The following is a 17,113-nucleotide window of genomic DNA, read 5'->3' on the forward strand; positions in this document are numbered from 1 at the left end:
TTCAGAAATTAAACCCAAGTCAAGAAAAAAAAATATATTCCTCATTAAATGCCAAGTATGTATATATAATATATATATATATATATATCCTGACTGAGTATAGCAAGGACAAAACAAAACAATGTGTCTCATTGCAGCCACTGCTGCATGATTAGTGACGAACAAGCATCATAGGCCACACCAACACATTGTCTATATTGCCTTCGTACTGCACCGTTAGGAGGACACTGTTTTGTGGTTGGGAATAAAGATGATTATAATCCATATTGTAGTAAGCATTTTGCTGTGCTGATGAGTTCTATTAAGGGCGAAACACTTCTGCAGATAAGCTATTTTCTCTGTTTGTGGCATTTTTAACCGTTGCCCATAAGAATTGGTTCATGCTGCGAGTTGCGCCCCGGTGGTCGCAGTATAACGTGACGGAGACGTCGTCGTGATGCTTTGGGTTGGAGAACGTAGTTTATAAAGAGTGTGTGTGTATGTATGTATGCTGTCTGTCCAAGATACTGTCCAAGAACAGGGGATATATATTAGTGGGGTATGCTCACACCTTGTAAGCAATAAGTACGTAGGTACATATTATAAACAGAAGCTTTATTATTATAGGCAAGCGCCAATGACATGCTGTTAGATAAGGTGTTTTTTTTTTGTTGTTGTTGTTTTTTTTAACGGACATGTTTGCAGTTTTTTATGTAAATTTTACTGAGGGTTTTATTTCACAGTCAACAGTCATATAAATTACAATTTTCAAATGCTTGATATCGACGGAGAATTTTTTTTTAAGGTTGCGTTAGCATTTTTTTAAACGTAAATTTTAATTTACGGACACGTTTTCTTTTTTGCATTTATGGACATTATTGTCGTTTTTTCACAGTTTATAGTTGTATGAATTACATTTTCAATATATTTTTTATTGGGATGTTGCCCGCCACAAAGCCTTGTCGCCACAAATGGTAGATATTGAGGTTTTTTAAACAGATGTGTTTACAGTTGTTGTTTTTTACGTAAATCTTAATTTACGGACACTTTCCAACAGTTCTGGGTGTTTTCTCGGTGTGCCGGCTTCGATGTCCGCTGGCACGCAAAATTTCAGCTTTCTACAACACACGGAAGGTACTGAACGTTAATATCAGTCAGTCAGTCAGTCATTGAGTTAGTGCTTAGAAAGAGCTTTATGTATTAAATATACTATATAGTATATAAAGTATATATTGAAGGAGCTGGGGCTCCCTCCCACGTCGATCGGAAGAATGGACGCGACAAAAAGCTGGAATTCATCCGAGTTGCTTTAATCAAACCAAACACTCAGGCACTCTGAAAAGCCCGTTTATCGGGCAGCAATATATATACATATTATCCCGGAGCGTTTGCCCCGGAAAGGCGAGAGGGGGCGTGGCCCAGCGTCCTGGCTGCGGCCTGGCAAGTTGAGGGCGGGCCTGCCCGGGCGTCCTGGACGAGCCCGGCATGGTGATCGCTCCGCGTCCTTGATAGGTGCAAGGCGATTGTGAAAACCCAGCGGTAGCCGCTACACACGTCCCCCCAGAATCGACTTGCACCGGCAGGGTCAATTTGAGGGGGGTCCTGATGACCCGGCCAAAGCGACCCCTGGCCGGTCGTGGGAGGGGGTCCGGTGTGGTGGTGGGCGGTCGAGTGGGGGGCACCGTGGACAGGGGGCGGCCTCGCCGCGGCGGAAGGGCCACCCGTGGTGGGTGGTCGACGTCCACGTGCGCCGGCTTGAGGCGGTCCACCCCAATCCGGTCCGACCTGCCGCCGATGTCGATGACGAACGACTTGTCGTCCCGTCGCAGCACCCGGAAGGGCCCGTCGTACGGCGGCCGGAGTGGCCCCCGATGTGCGTCGTGACGCACAAAAACATACTCCGCTGTGCGAAGTGCTGGGGGGACGTAGGACTGGGGGTCACCGTGGTGGGATGTTGGCACGGGGGCAAACCGTCGGGCGGCCTCCTGGAGGTCCGAGCGCTGGTGAGCTGCGGACCAGGGACTGGTAGCGTCGGGCACGAATTCGCCCGGGACGCGTAGCGCCTGGCCATAGACAAGCTCGGCGGTGGATGCCTGGAGGTCCTCCTTGGGGGCCGTGCGGAGGCCCAAAAGGACCCACGGCAGCCGGTCGGCCCAACCGCCGTCTTGAAGGCCGGCCATGAGCGCGGCCTTCATGGAGCGGTGGAATCGCTCGCACAACCCGTTTGCTTGGGGGTGGTAGGCCGTAGTACGGTGGAGCTTGACCCCCAGGTTGCGGGCGACCGCGCCCCACAGCTCGGAGGTAAACTGTGGTCCGCGGTCTGACGAGATGTCCGCCGGTGCGCCGAAGCGGGCGACCCAGGTGGCGATGAAAGCCTGCGCCACGTCGGCGGTGGTGGTGGAGACGAGGGGAACGGCCTCCGGCCACCTGGTGGTCCTGTCCACCATGGTGAGCAGGTGTGTGAACCCCCGTGACGGGGGGAGGGGGCCCACCAGATCCACGTTGACGTGGTCGAAACGTCGTTCGGGCACAGTGAAAGGTGCCAGCGGGGCCTGGGTGTGTCGGTGGACCTTGGCCCGTTGGCAGGCCGTGCAGGTGCTGGTCCAATCGCGGACGTCCCGACGAAGGCCGTGCCAGACGAATCGCGCCGACACCAGCTTCTGGGAAGCTTTCCAGCCCGGGTGGGAAAGGCCGTGGAGGGAGGCGAAGATGCGGCGTTGCCAGGTGACGGGCACGATGGGGCGAGGCTGGCCTTGGGAGACGTCGCAGAGCAGGACAGTGTCCGTGAAGGGGATGTCGGCCAGGCGGAGGCCCGTGTCCGCCGCCCGGAGGGCTTGCACCGTGGTGTCGGTGGTTTGGTCCGCCGCCATAAGCGCAAAGTCCACGCCCAGGTGGACCGCGTTCGCGCTGGCCCGGGAAAGACAGTCGGCCACGGCGTTGTTTTTGCCGGCGACGTGCCGGATGTCCGTGGTAAACTCCGACACGGCGGAGAGGTGGCGCTGTTGGCGGGCCGACCACGGCTCCGTGACCTTGGCCATGGCGTAAACCAACGGCTTGTGGTCGACGAACGCCGTGAAAGGTCGGCCCTCCAGGAGGTGGCGGAAATGGCGGACGGCCAGGTGTAGACCGAGGAGCTCCCGGTCAAACGTGCTGTATTTGAGCTCGTTCGGCCGGAGCTGCCGGCTGAAAAAAGCGAGTGGCTGCCAAACCCCGTTCACCCATTGCTCATGTACGGCGCCCACCGCGTAGTCGGAGGCATCCGTGGTGAGGGCGATGGGAGCGTTGAGCACCGGGTGAGCGAGCAGTGTTGCGTCGGCGAGGGCCCGCTTTGAGCTTTGGAAGGCCGCATCCATTGCTGTGGACAAGGCGATGTCGTGCTTGGCCGGCTTGCCCCGGAGGGCTTCGTAGAGGGGCCGCATGAGTTGAGCAGCGCGGGGCACGAAGCGGTGATAAAAATTCACCATTCCCAGGAATTCCTGCAGGGCCTTTATGGTGCGGGGACGCGGGAACGTGGTGATGGCCTCGACCTTGGTTGGCAGCGGCACGGCCCCGTTCTTGGTGATGTGGTGGCCCAAAAAATCAACGGCCGTCGTGCCGAAGTGGCATTTGGCCGGGTTGACGATGAGGCCGTGCTCGCTGAGGCGCCCGAACAGTGTTCGGAGGTGGAGGAGGTGCTCGGCCCGGGACGTGCTGGCGACGAGGATGTCGTCCAGGTAAACGAAAAGGAACGGCAGGTCACGCAGCACGCCGTCCATCAAGCGCTGGAACGCCTGAGCCGCGTTCTTGAGACCAAACGGCATCCGCAAGAATTTGAATAAGCCGAACGGCGTGATGACTGCCGTTTTAGGGACGTCGGCCGCCCTGACAGGTACCTGGTGATATCCCCGTATGAGATCAATTTTCGAAAAAATGACCCGTCCCGCCAGACGGGCGGAGAAGTCTTGGATATGCGGGATCGGGTACCTGTCGGGGGTGGTAGCGTCATTGAGACGGCGGTAGTTGCCACACGGGTGCCATCCACCCCCCGGCTTTGGCACGATGTGCAGTGGCGAGGCCCACGCGCTATCGGAGCGCCGCACGATGCCGAGGTGCTCCAACGCGTCGAATTCGGCCTTCGCCACGGCGAGCTTGGCTGGGTCGAGGCGGCGGGCCCTGGCGTAGACCGGCGGGCCCGTGGTTGGTATGTGGTGCTCGATCCCATGCCGTACTGCGACGGCCGAAAACGTCGGCCGCGTGAGGGCCGGGAACTCCGTGAGCAGGCGAGCAAACTCGTTCGCCGCCGGGACGGCGCATGCCAGCTCGGTCGGCGCGGAGCTGCTCAATGTGCATACCAGGGAGCTGAAGGTTTCGGCGTTGATTAAACGACGCCGTTGGACGTCCACCAGCAGTCCGTGTGCGCAGAGGAAGTCGGCGCCTAGCAGAGCCATGGGCACGTTTGCGGTTACAAACGTCCAAGCAAAGCGTTGGCCGCCGAAGCAGAGGGTGACGTTGCGCGGGGCGAAGGTGCGGATGGTCGATCCGTTGGCCGCAACCAAGGAGGGGCCGCAAACCGCGGATTGCCTGTCCTGGTCAGAGGCGGGTATGACGCTCAGTTGGGCGCCGGTGTCGCACAGGAAGCGCCTTCCGGACGCTTTATCCATGATGAACAGTAAGTTGCCCGTGTGGCCGGCGCTCATGGCTGGTAATGAACGCCGGCCCGGCCGTTTCCCGGCCTGCCGAAGGTGCACGGGGGTCGGCATGTCCGGGCCTTCTGTCCGAACCTGGCATGATAGTAACACCACGCTTGGTCAGGTGGAGGCCCCGGTCGTCGTGCTGGAGGTGGTCGGCTCGGTGTAGCGGCCGCCAATTGCGTCGGCAGTTCGGTCGTCGACCGTGCCGGGTGCTCGGGCGCCATGGGTGTTGCGTCGGACGGCGGTGGGTCCCATGTCGCCGCTGCGATGCGCTGTCCTGCGGCGGAGATCTTGTCGGCTTCTCTGGCAAGGGCCCGGGGATCTGTGATCGTCGTGCTTGCCAGGGCGAGGCGTACCGGGTTAGGCAGCTGACGGAGGAACCGCTCCCGGAACAGGAATGCCGGAGAGTGCTCGCCGAGCAGTGAAAGCATGTAGTCCATTCGCTCGGAAGGGCGCGTGTCGTCGAGCTCGGGCAGGTCGAGCAGGCGCCGTGCGCGTTCCGCCGATGGGAGGGCGAAAGCGTCGAGGAGAAGCTTCTTAATCGCACCGTATTTGTCAGCGGCTGGCGGGCTCTCGAGGAGGCTCAGGGCGCGGGCCGCGGTGGCCGAACCGAGCGCTGCTACCACATGGTGGAAGCGGGTGTCGTCGGCCGTGATGCCTCGCAGGGCGAACAGGGAATCCGCCTGTGCGAACCAAACCGCCGCGTGAGCCTCCCAGAAGGTAGGCAGTTTAAGGGCGACTGCCGTGTCCATGTCGGTAGGTCACCAATGAAGGAGCTGGGGCTCCCACGTCGATCGGAAGAATGGACGCGACAAAAAGCTGGAATTCATCCGAGTTGCTTTAATCAAACCACACACTCAGGCACTCTGAAAAGCCCGTTTATCGGGCAGCAATATATATACATATTATCCCGGAGCGTTTGCCCAGGAAAGGCGAGAGGGGCCGTGGCCCAGCGTCCTGGCTGCGGCCTGGCAAGTTGAGGGCGAGCCTGCCCGGGCGTCCTGGACGAGCCCGGCATGGTGATCGCTCCGCGTCCTTGATAGGTGCAAGGCGATTGTGAAAACCCAGCGGTAGCCGCTACAATATAATAATAATAATAATAATTCATTTATTTTGTATAGCGCTTTTCCAGAAGCCCAAAGGCGCTTTGACAGAGTGGAAAACATAATGCATAACAATACATGAAAACAACAATTGCAAAAAGACAAGAATCAATAGGGAAATATTTAAAGCAAAAGGAGGGAGAAGGAGAAGAGATAGTCAGGGGTTAGATGCTGTGGGTTGAATGTTGAATGCAGTGTTGAACAGGTGGGTCTTTAGTGATGTTTTGAATGTGGTGAGTGAGGAGGAGTCTCTGATGGTGTGAGGTAGTGAGTTCCAGAGGGTGGGAGCAGCGATGGAGAAGGCCCTGTCCCCCCAGGATCTGAATTTGGTCCGGATGGAGGGGGTCAGGAGGTTGGTATCAGCAGAGCGGAGGTTGCGGGTGGGAGTGTGTCTGGAGAGGAGGTCAGCCAGGTAGGATGGGGCCAGGTTATGGAGGGCTTTGTATGTCAAGAGGAGGATTTTGTACTGGATTCTCTGGGGGATGGGGAGCCAGTGAAGCTTGTAAAGGACGGGGGTGATGTGGTCACGGGTCCGGGAATGGGTGAGGAGACGGGCAGCGGAGTTCTGAATGTATTGGAGTTTATTGGTGATTTTTGAGGGTGAACCATAGAGGAGGCTATTGCAGTAGTTCAGACGGGAGGTGATGAAGGCGTGGATGAGGGTTTCTGCAGCCGTGGAGGAGAGGGATGAGCGGAGACGGGCAATGTTTTTCAGGTGAAAGAAGGCTGACTTTGTGATCTGTTTAGTGTATTTGTCGGAGAGGGTTTGGTCAAAGATGACGCCAAGATTCCGGATGTGAGGGGAGGTGGATACTGGGATACCGTCGATGTTGAGGGCAAAGTTATGGGTGGATTTTGTGAGCGTTTTTGGGCCAATGATGATTATTTCAGATTTATCACAGTTAAGCTTGAGGAAGTTGATTTGAAGCCAGGATTTTATTTCAGTGATGCAGTTTGTCAGGATAGTCGTGGGTGTCGGTGGAGACGGACTTGGTGGAGATGAAAAGCTGGATGTCATCGGCGAAGCAGTGGAATTGGAGACCACTAGGGCATGCCCGTACTATATATAAGCTAGGACGTGCCCGTACGTGGGTGCCCGTTCCTTGCAAAAAAAAAAAAACTGCAAAAAAAAAAAAAACTGCAAAAAAAAAACAATGGTTTGGTCCATTCGCAACGACCACAGAACCCCCCCCCCCCTCTATTTACATGAATGGTTTGGTCCATTCGCAAAGCCAAAGCGAACGACCACAGAACCCCCCCCTCTATTTACATGAATGGTTTGGTCCATTCGCAAAGCCAAAGCGAACGACCACAGAACCCCCCCCCCCCCCCTCTATTTACATGAATGGTTTGGTCCATTCGCAACGGCAAAGCGAACGGCGAACGGCTAAATCGCCATAGCTCGGTAAGTACTTGTCCGATTAATTTCAAACCTTGAAAAGGCACATCCTCGGGTCCCCAGCAATATACCTGGCAAGTTTCAAGTATATCGGACCGGTAGTTGTCGAGAAACAGCGGTCACAGACAAACGTACAGACGTACAGACGTACAAACGTACAGAGATTACTGGAATTATAGATAGACTAGGGCATGCCCGTACTATATCTATATCTAAAATTATATCCCCCCCCCCTCTATTTACATGAAATGGTTTGGTCCAAAGCGAACGGCTTGCGAGTGGTGACAATCCCCCCCCTCTATTTACATGCAATGGTTTGGTCCAAAGCGAACGGCTTCCGGAGTTTGGTAAAGAAATCGCCATCGCGTGCACAAACGCGCAGGAAAGCGAATGAATCGCAAATTCGTTTTTATTAGTTGTAAAACATAGTTTAACGCCAACATAGTTTGCAAACGTGAAATAAATGAATACGCTCTCAAATGTGCCATCCGAGGCAGAGTGTGCCCGCCACGTTCGGCACACGCGATCGTTCGCTGCTCTCTGATTGGTTGAATCGTTTTTTGGACATAGCTCGGTAAGTAATTGTCCGATTAATATGAAACCTTGAAAAGGCACATCCTCGGGTCCCCAGCAATATACCTGGCAAGTTAAAAGTATATCGGACCCGTGGTTGTCGAGAAACAGCGGTCACAGACAAACAAACAAACGTACAGACGTACAGACAGACAGACAGAGATTACTGGAATTATAGATAGACTAGGGCATGCCCGTACTATATCTATATCTAAAATTATATCCCCCCCCTCTATTTACATGAAATGGTTTGGTCCATGAAATGTTTTGGTTCATTCGCAACGCCAAAGCGAACGGCGAACGCTTTACATGAAATGGTTTGGTGCATGAAATGTTTTGGTCCATTCGCAACGCCAAAGCGAACGGCGAACGGCTTGCGAGTACAGTGACAATCCCCCCCCACCCCCCCTCTATTTAGATGAAATGGTTTTTATTAGTTTTAAAACATAGTTTAACGCCAACATAGCGGCAACATAGTTTGCAAACGTGAAATAAATGAATACGCTCTCAAATGTGCCATCCGAGGCAGAGTGTGTCCGCCACGTTCGGCACACGCGATAGCTCGCTGCTCTCTGATTGGTTGAATCGTTTTTTGGACATAGCTCGGTAAGTAATTGTCCGATTAATATGAAACCTTGAAAAGGCACATCCTCGGGTCCCCAGCAATATACCTGGCAAGTTTAAAGTATATCGGACCCGTGGTTGTCGAGAAACAGCGGTCACAGACAAACAAACAAACGTACAGACGTACAGACAGACAGACAGAGATTACTGGAATTATAGATAGATGACGGCGGATTAAGTGACCGAGGGGGGACAGGTAAAGGATGAAGAGGAGGGGCCCAAGAACTGAACCTTGGGGGACACCTTGGGGGAGGGGAGCAGTGGGGGATTTGCAGTTATTGATGGAGATGAACTGGCGTCTGTCAGAGAGGTATGATTTAATCCAAGAGAGGGCAGTGCCGGTAACGTTAAAGGTGGATTCAAGTCGGGTGAGGAGGATGGTGTGATCGATGGTGTCAAAGGCAGCGCTGAGGTCGAGGAGGACGAGAATGTTGAGGTTGCCAGCGTCAGAGGAGAGGAGAAGGTCGTTGGTGATTTTGAGGAGAGCAGTTTCAGTACTGTGGTTGGAGTGGAATCCGGATTGGAATGTTTCATACAGGTTATTGGCAGAGAGATGATGTTTGAGTTGGCTCGGCTATGTATATATATATATACTAGCTTGGCTCGGCTCGCTGCACTCACCTCACCACGCATTGTTACAGAGGAACGGGCTTATTTTAGCTGAGGATAATGACTACCTGAGTTGCTTTGTTGTCATGGTTTACACCAATCATAATACAAACAATTATTTTACACAAATTTATTTGTAGTGTTTGTGATATTACATTTTTATAAGCAATTTAGGTTGAAGATTTAGGTTGAAAAAAAAAAAATCAAAAAAGAACCCCTCAGCACATACATAGAGGAGGGGTATGTGCAGACTGGAAGTTTGGGACGATTACACCTCACCACAATATAATTCAAAACACCTCACCACCAAGTAATTAAAAACACCTCACCCCCACGTAATTCAAAACACCTCACCACCACGTAATTCAAAACACCTCACCACCACATAATTCAAAACACCTCAACACCACATAATTCAAAACACATCACCACCACATAATTCAAACACCTCACCACCACATAATTCAAACACCTCACCACCACGTAATTAAAAACACCTCACCACCACATAATTCAAAACACCAACACCACATAATTCAAAACACATCACCACCACATAATTCAAAACACCTCACCACCACGTAATTCAAACACCTCACCACCACGTAATTAAAAACACCTCACCCACACGTAATTAAAAACACCTCACCCCCACGTGATTCAAAACACCTCACCCCCACGTGATTCAAAACACCTCACCACCACGTAATTAAAAACACCTCACCACCATGTAATTAAAAACACCGCACCACCTGGTGATTCAAAACACATCAGCACTACGTAATTCAAACACCTCACCACCACGCGATTCAAAACACGTCACCACCACGTGATTCAAAACACCTCACCACCACGTTATTAAAACACTTCACAACCACGGAAACAACATTTTGAGGGAGTAGTTCAGTGACAACACACACTGCCCAGATATGTAGACATCGATGGATTGTTGCTGAGTTGCTGTTTTGTCATGGTTTACACCAATCATAATACAAACAATTATTTTGCACAAAGGTATTAGTAATATATGTGATGATACATTTTATTTAAAAAAATTGAAGTTGAAGATTTAAGTTGAAAAAAAAAAAAAATTTAATTTAAAAAAAAGAAAAAATATATATATCAAACATTTTCAAAGAAAATACCCTTAGGACATACACACGGGAGAGGTAGGTGCATACCAGAAGTTTTGTAGGATTTCACAAAACTTTGAGGGAGTAGTTCAGTGACAACACAACAGAGGACAGGACAGGGCAGACACTGCACAGATATATATATATATATATATATATATATATATATATATATATATATATATATATTGTTACGGGTCGCGGACAAGATGTTATATTGACCGAGCGGTGGTGTATTACCGCGACCTAACAGTTCCCCCGATTCTTCCCCAACTCACCCGATTCACCCCAAACTTTGGCCGTATCGCACCGCAGCTGCCCAACATGGAAAACTCTAAAACGACCGAATGCAAAGAGGAAAAGGAATAAGACGAGAAGACGGACAGAAGAGTAATTGGATTTATTATTTACACATATAATCAAGAAGAAAGCAGTCACGTTTATTTACAGACGAGATTAGATACACAGTGCAACGCTAGCTTACCTACAGTCTTAATTAACCCAGGGACAGAACAAACAAAAGACAGACTCACACGGGGAATGATGACAGGAGTTGGCTGGAAGGAGAGGATGGCTTGGAGTTGTATTGTGCAGCACGATCGGCGCGTTTAGCAGCCGCCGTTCCTTCGCGGCCCTGCTCAAAACCGCCGTCCAGGCCCCAAGCGGCTGTTGGGTGTTGTTGCTGCTGTGGCCGCCGCTGCTTTTCCAGGATTACAACAGGCTTTGTGCTTTCTGGGATGTCCTCTCCTTGAATGTTCTCTATGTTCTCTTGGTCCAATCACTCCTCACCACCGACAACTCAACGCAACCAACGCAACCACTGACCACCACAACGCAACCACTGACGACCAAAACCACACAACTCAGCTCTGCTTCTTGGACCCTCTCTCTTCTCAACGGCTTGGGCTCCCTTTTGTCTGCCGGTAAAAACTCATCTCTCAAAGCTTGTCTCAGCTTCTCTTTAGGGAGCGTCGCGCTGCGGATTTTAGCTGCGGTCAGGCCTCTCTTTCTTCTTCAAAGCTCGACTGCTTGGGGAGCGTCGCGCTGTGGGTTATATAGGCCCCGCCCCTCAACCTTTGCGAACCTCCCCGATCGCTCTTCCTCCGCCCTCTCTAGCCAAACCCCTGGCTCATGGTTGGTCGAGTGGGGCTGGCTCACTCCTCCCCTCTATGACGAGTGGAGACACGCCTTTCTTCTCCGACCCTGCCTCGTGGTCAATGGCGGTTATTGGAGGGGAGGTAATTGCCAAACGACGAAAAGGGGGAATGGAGGTTTTGGGAATGGGAATGAAGGGAATCTATCTCTTTCACTGGTGCAATGGAGTACTTCAATTAATGGGAGACACAGCCTTACCCTAAAACACAGAATAAGATATAACTATCGAACAGGAGTATTCTATTCTTGGCTGACGTGTATGCTTGTGGACTAATTATGGGATGCCCTTTGACCTTTACACAGCTCCGGAGGCAGGGGGCGCAGAATAAACAATAATAATAATAATAAAGCACACAATCAAAAAAATATACAGTCCTCATATCCGCAACAATATATATATATATATATATATATATATATATATATATATATATATATATATATATATATATATATATATATATATATATGTATATATGTACATACATACATACATGCATTATATAGTCAAAAAGAAGGCACACTGAGCATTATGAGAAGAATCCTTTATTGGGCCTGACATTTCGAGAACAGTCCAGCATCCCCAGAGACAGTAATGAAGAAACGGTCTACAGTAAATTATGTTGTGGTTTTAATTTTGAGGGTGAGTTGGGGGTTGAGGGGAGGGAACCAAAACCCGGCTCGGCGTGTTGGATTCTGGATCGGGCTGTGCCCACCAATGCTGGGGTGGTTGTTGGCTGCGCTGTCTGTGTAGGGCATGGTAGGCCGGGTTGAGGTCAACATGCTTGTTTATCAACTGGTAATCCAACTATCATGCCTCAATAACCTCGAGGCTGGCCTTTGAGTGGGCCGGCCTCATAACTGTGCTTTTCCACATGCAAAGGTGTGGTGCAGGGTGCAGTTTTGTATCGTGATGGTGGAGGATTGGTCGTTTCTGGCTTTCTGCATGTCGGCGTTCAGCCAGTCTAGTGTCCAAGCGTTTCCCTGTTTGACCGACATAATTGGTGGGCAGTCGTGACAGGGGATGTTATGGACGATCTGATATGTAGATATGTCCTGTCTGCTCACATTGTTTTTGGTAGTAATGTCTGAAGAATCACATTGGGGGTTATGGGCAATGCGGATATCTTAGGGCTGTAGTACGTGGTTTGCAAGTTCAGTTGCTGTTCTGTATGGGAATTATAACTGTCTCCGTGGACTTTGTTGTCATATCCTGCCTTGTTTTTATCTTTCTATGGCATTTATTGATGATCTCTCGGATGACAGTGGTTGGTAAGCAGCTCGACATACTTGGACATTTTGGATTTTGGTGCGCCGCCGTTCTGCACAACTACCACATTGTGCATGTTGTAGTGCTTTTGCACAGCTCATCTTGTGACACAAAGTATTGCTGCTGTTGTCGAGTATCTTGCCGTGTGTGTGAGTATGTGGTACGCTGTCGAGCCCATTTAGCCATGCGGTTTTCTGGTGAGTAAGACATTGAAGAATGCCAGCGCAAACCTTCCTTTTCAACCTTGCCAGTGAATTTGGAGCTCGATTGACATTGAGTTTCAGAAGCTTTCCGATTGGTTGGACTTATTGACCACAATTGTGTTGTCTAGATACACTACATGACCATAAGTATGCGGACACCCCTTATAATTAGTGGATTTGGTTGTTTCAGCCACACCCATTGCTGACAGGTATATATAATCAAGCACACAGCCATGCAATCTCCATAGACAAATATTGGCAGGAGAATGGGCCGTACTGAAGAGCTCAGTGAATTTCAACATGGCACGGTCATAGGATGCCACCTTTCCAACAAGTCAGTTCGTCAAATTTCTGCCCTTCTAGAGCTGCCCCGGTCATCTGTAAGTGCTGTTATTGTGAAGTGGAAACGTCGAGGAGCAACAACAGCTCAGCCACAAAGTGGTAGGCCACACAAGTTCACAAAACGGGACAGCTGAGTGCTGAAGCGCGTAGTGCGTAAAAATCATCTGTCCTCGGTTGCAACACTCACTCCAGAGTTCCAAACTGCCTCTGGAAGCAGTGTCAGCACAACAACTGTTCGTCGGCAGCTTCATGAAATGGGTTTCCATGGCCGAGCAGCCGCACACAAGCCTAAGATCACCATGCGCAATGCCAAGCATCGGCTGGAGTGGTGTAAAGCTTGCCGCCATAGGACTCTGGAGCAGTGGAAACGCGTTCTCTGTAGTGATGAATCATGCTTCACCATCTGGCCAGACGGAGGAATCTGGGTTTGGCGGATGCAAGGAGCACGTTACCTTGCCGAATGCATAGTGCCAACTGTAAAGTTTGGTGGAGGAGGAATGTCTGGGGTTGTTTTTCTGGGGTTGCTTGGGGTTGGGGGTCTGGGGTTGTTTTTCATGTTTCGGGCTAGGCACCTTAGTTCCAGTGAAAGGAAATCTTAACGCTGCAGCATACAATGACATTCTATACAATAATTGTGTGCTTCCAACTTTGTGGCAACAGTTTGGGGAAGGCCCTTTCCTGTTTCAGCGTGACAATGCCCCCGTGCACAAAGCGAAGTCCATACAGAAATGGTTTGTCGAGATCGGTGTGGAAGAACTTGACTGGCCTGCACAGAGCCCTGACCTCAACCCCATCAAACACCTTTGGGATGAATTGTAACGCTGACTGTGAGCCTGGCCTAATTTCCCAACATCAGTGCCCGACCTCACGAATGCTCTTGTGGCTGAATGGAAGCAAATCCCCGCAGCAATGTTCCAACATCTAGTGGAAATCCTTCCCAGAAGAGTGGGGGCTGTTATAGCAGAAAAGGGGAGGGGGGGGGGGCAACTCCATGTTAATGGCCATGATTTTGGAATGAGATGTTCGATGTTTGGGTGTCCACATACTTTTGGTCATGTGGTGTACCTCCATAGTTCAGTTAGAGTGGCATCTTATAATGCTTTCTTAACAAGTTCTGCTATGAGGCATGAGATTGGGGATGCCATTGGTGTTCCCTGTTTTTGGTGATGCCCTGTCCCGTCAAAGGTGAAGTACGTTGAGTTCTTGCACCGGCTCACTGGAGACATGCTCTGTGCTCAGCCTAGTTTGCTGTTCTCTGTTAGCTTTGTGTCTTTGTCGATGTATCGGTATAAGGTTTCTGTTGCCAGTTGTGTGGGTATCAATGAGGGGACATCAAAGGAGACCATCAAGTCATCTTCGTGTCGGTGGATATCCACGACACTCCTGAGGAAATCATTCATGCTGTGGATATTGCGTGGTGAGTTGTGGCCAGGTGTTTCAAGCCCTGGAATAGGTGCTTAGCTATGTTGCATGTTGGTCCTCCTAGTTGTATGTTAGTGAAATGAGTGGCTGTAATGGTACGCTCTCTTTATGGATTTTTGGTAGGCCGCAGATGCGAGGTAAGAGCGTAATTTACATTTTTCCTGTCAACCTTATTTCTCCACATTTACATATTTAAACATAAAAGTTACTTTACTCATATTTACCTGACATCCTAAACCTATGGAATCTATTTTTATTTTATTTTTTGTATACAAGATCGAGGCTCGTGTAAGAGCTAACATCAACGACAAACAAACAAACGGACACATAAGACGAAATAAAGAGAGCGGGAGACAAGATGGGGAGAGAGGGGGAAGCACACAAGTACAACATTTGAGAGCAGGGACATCGGGAGATCTGTGGGAGGGAGAGGGCTTGGGGGGGGGGGAGGCGTGGGAAGGAGGGGGGGGGGTGGGAGAGGTATAAAACAAATGGACACTGCTAGGACTTCCAGGAAAGAAGTCGGTATTTCAGAAGAGTGGATCTGGGGTGAATTAAAGGGGGTAGAAAAGATCAAGGTTTTTGGATGGGGGAAGATAAGAGATGGTGGTGAACAGCTGTTTTAACCTGGAGGGAGGAGTGGGATTGAAGAGAGTGAGGGAGTTTGTTCCAGAGGCGGGAGAAAAGAGGAATGTGGCTATTGTCAAATCATGTGTCCTTACCGTTTGTACAAAATACCTTTGCCCTTTGTCGTTTCTTAATCCTCAAAAAGAGAGACTGGATGCGACAGTAAATTTGAGGTTGACGTACTCTGTGATGCGTCACCCCCTGCCAGCACCGGCCAGGAATGAGCAGCTCTAGCCAATTGAGATGTAACGCACTATGCCGACGTCGTGATGTCGGAAATCGAAAAGATTTGTTTTATCTCTAATAAACTCGAGAGTTAATGTAATTTTTGCCTCCACCCACCCATGTTTAACCGTTATCTGATCTCATGGTTCTTCAGGTGCTTCAGGTGCTTCAGGATCTCCGTTTTCATCTCCAAATGACAATTTCAAAACAGTTTTCTCTTGACAAACGAAAGAGAGAAATGATGATGATGACGGATTGTTTATGCAGAATACGAGCGACAATTAGCTTGTGGTTTTGAGAGCAAACTCGTGCCATGATCGATTTGTTTAACCAAGAGAGAATGTCCATCAGGTTGTTTGGTCTGTCTGAGATTTCCAACCGACCACGCTCGTCGCATCATGGTGTCGAGTTGCAGCGGCTGCGGGTGTACGTTGTTCCTTAACCACCAATGTTTGGTGTCCGTCGTGAACGTGGGCGAGGTCACGTGTTTTCATTTTGCGAAATGCCCCTGCATCGCCAACGTCGGCCTTGGAAAAAAAAAACCTGTCATTTTCTGTATTGGATGCCATTTGGAACAGATGAGTGGGCAAAAGTGTAATTGTGTATTTTTAGTTGTAGATGCTGGCGATTTGAAATACTGCACATGCTGTTTTTTTGAAGAAGAAGAAGAAGGTTAACACCCCTAGGTGTTTTTTATTTGAAGAAGAAGAAGAAGGTTAACACCCCTAGCTGTTTGTTTTTTTTTGAATAATAAGAAGAAGATTAACACCCCTAGCAGTTTTTTATTTGAAGAAGAAGAAGAAGGTTAACACCCCCAGCTGTTTTTTATTTTAATAATAATAAGAAGAAGGTTAACACCCCGAGCTGTTTTTTTTTGTTGTTGAAGAAGAAGAAGCATAACACACCCAGCTGTTTTTTATTTTAATAATAATAAGAAGGTTAACACCCCGAGCTGTTTTTTTTAAGAGGAAGAAGAAAGTTAACACCCCTAGCTGTTTTTTTTTTAAGAAGAAGAAGGTTAACACCCCTAGCTGTTTTTTTTATTTGAATAAGAAGAAGGTTAACACCCCTGGCTGTTTTTTTTTTTGAAGAAGAAGAAGAAGGTTAACACCCCTAGCTGTTTTTTATTTGAAGAAGAAGGTTAACACCCCTAGCTGTTTTTTTATTTGAAGAAGAAGAAGGTTAACAGCCCTGGCTGGTTTTTTTTTGAAGAAGAAGAAGAAGGTTAACACCCCTAGCTGTTTTTTATTTGAAGAAGAAGAAGAAGGTTAACACCCCCAGCTGTTTGTTTTTTTGAAGAAGAAGGTTAACCCCCCTAGCTTTTTTTTTTTTTTTGAATAAGAAGATTAATACCCCTCGCAGTTTTTTTTGTTGAAGAAGAAGAAGAAGGTTAACACCCCCAGCTGTTTTTTATTTGAAGAAGAAGAAGCATAACACCCCTAGCTGTTTTTTATTTTAATAATAATAAGAAGAAGATTAACACCCCTAGCTGTTTTTGTATTTGAAGAAGAAGGTTAACACCCCAAGCTGTTTTCTTTGAAGAAGAAGAAGAAGAAGAAGGTTAACGCCCCTAGCTGTTATTTATTTGAAGAAGAAGAAGGTTAACACCCCTAGCTGTTTTTTATTCGAAGAAGAAGAAGAAGGTTAACACCCCCAGCTTTGTTTTTTTGAAGAAAAAGAAAGTTAACACCCCTAGCTGTTTTTTATTTGAAGAAGAAGAAGGTTAACACCCCCAGCTGTTTGTTTTTTTTGAAGAAGAAGGTTAACACCCCTAGCTGC

The 17,113-nt window shown here is 49.2% G+C and overlaps 1 protein-coding gene across 1 annotated transcript in view; it reads left to right on the forward strand.

Annotated features, from left to right (window-relative positions):
* Positions 1-17,113, forward strand: part of FOXN2 (forkhead box N2) — a 339,657-nt gene that overhangs the window by 310,940 nt on the left and 11,604 nt on the right. The window lies entirely within an intron of this gene.

Source organism: Myxine glutinosa, chromosome 11 (genome assembly GCF_964187855.1).
Source record: "Myxine glutinosa chromosome 11, kmMyxGlut1.1, whole genome shotgun sequence".
NCBI lineage: Eukaryota > Metazoa > Chordata > Myxini > Myxiniformes > Myxinidae > Myxine > Myxine glutinosa.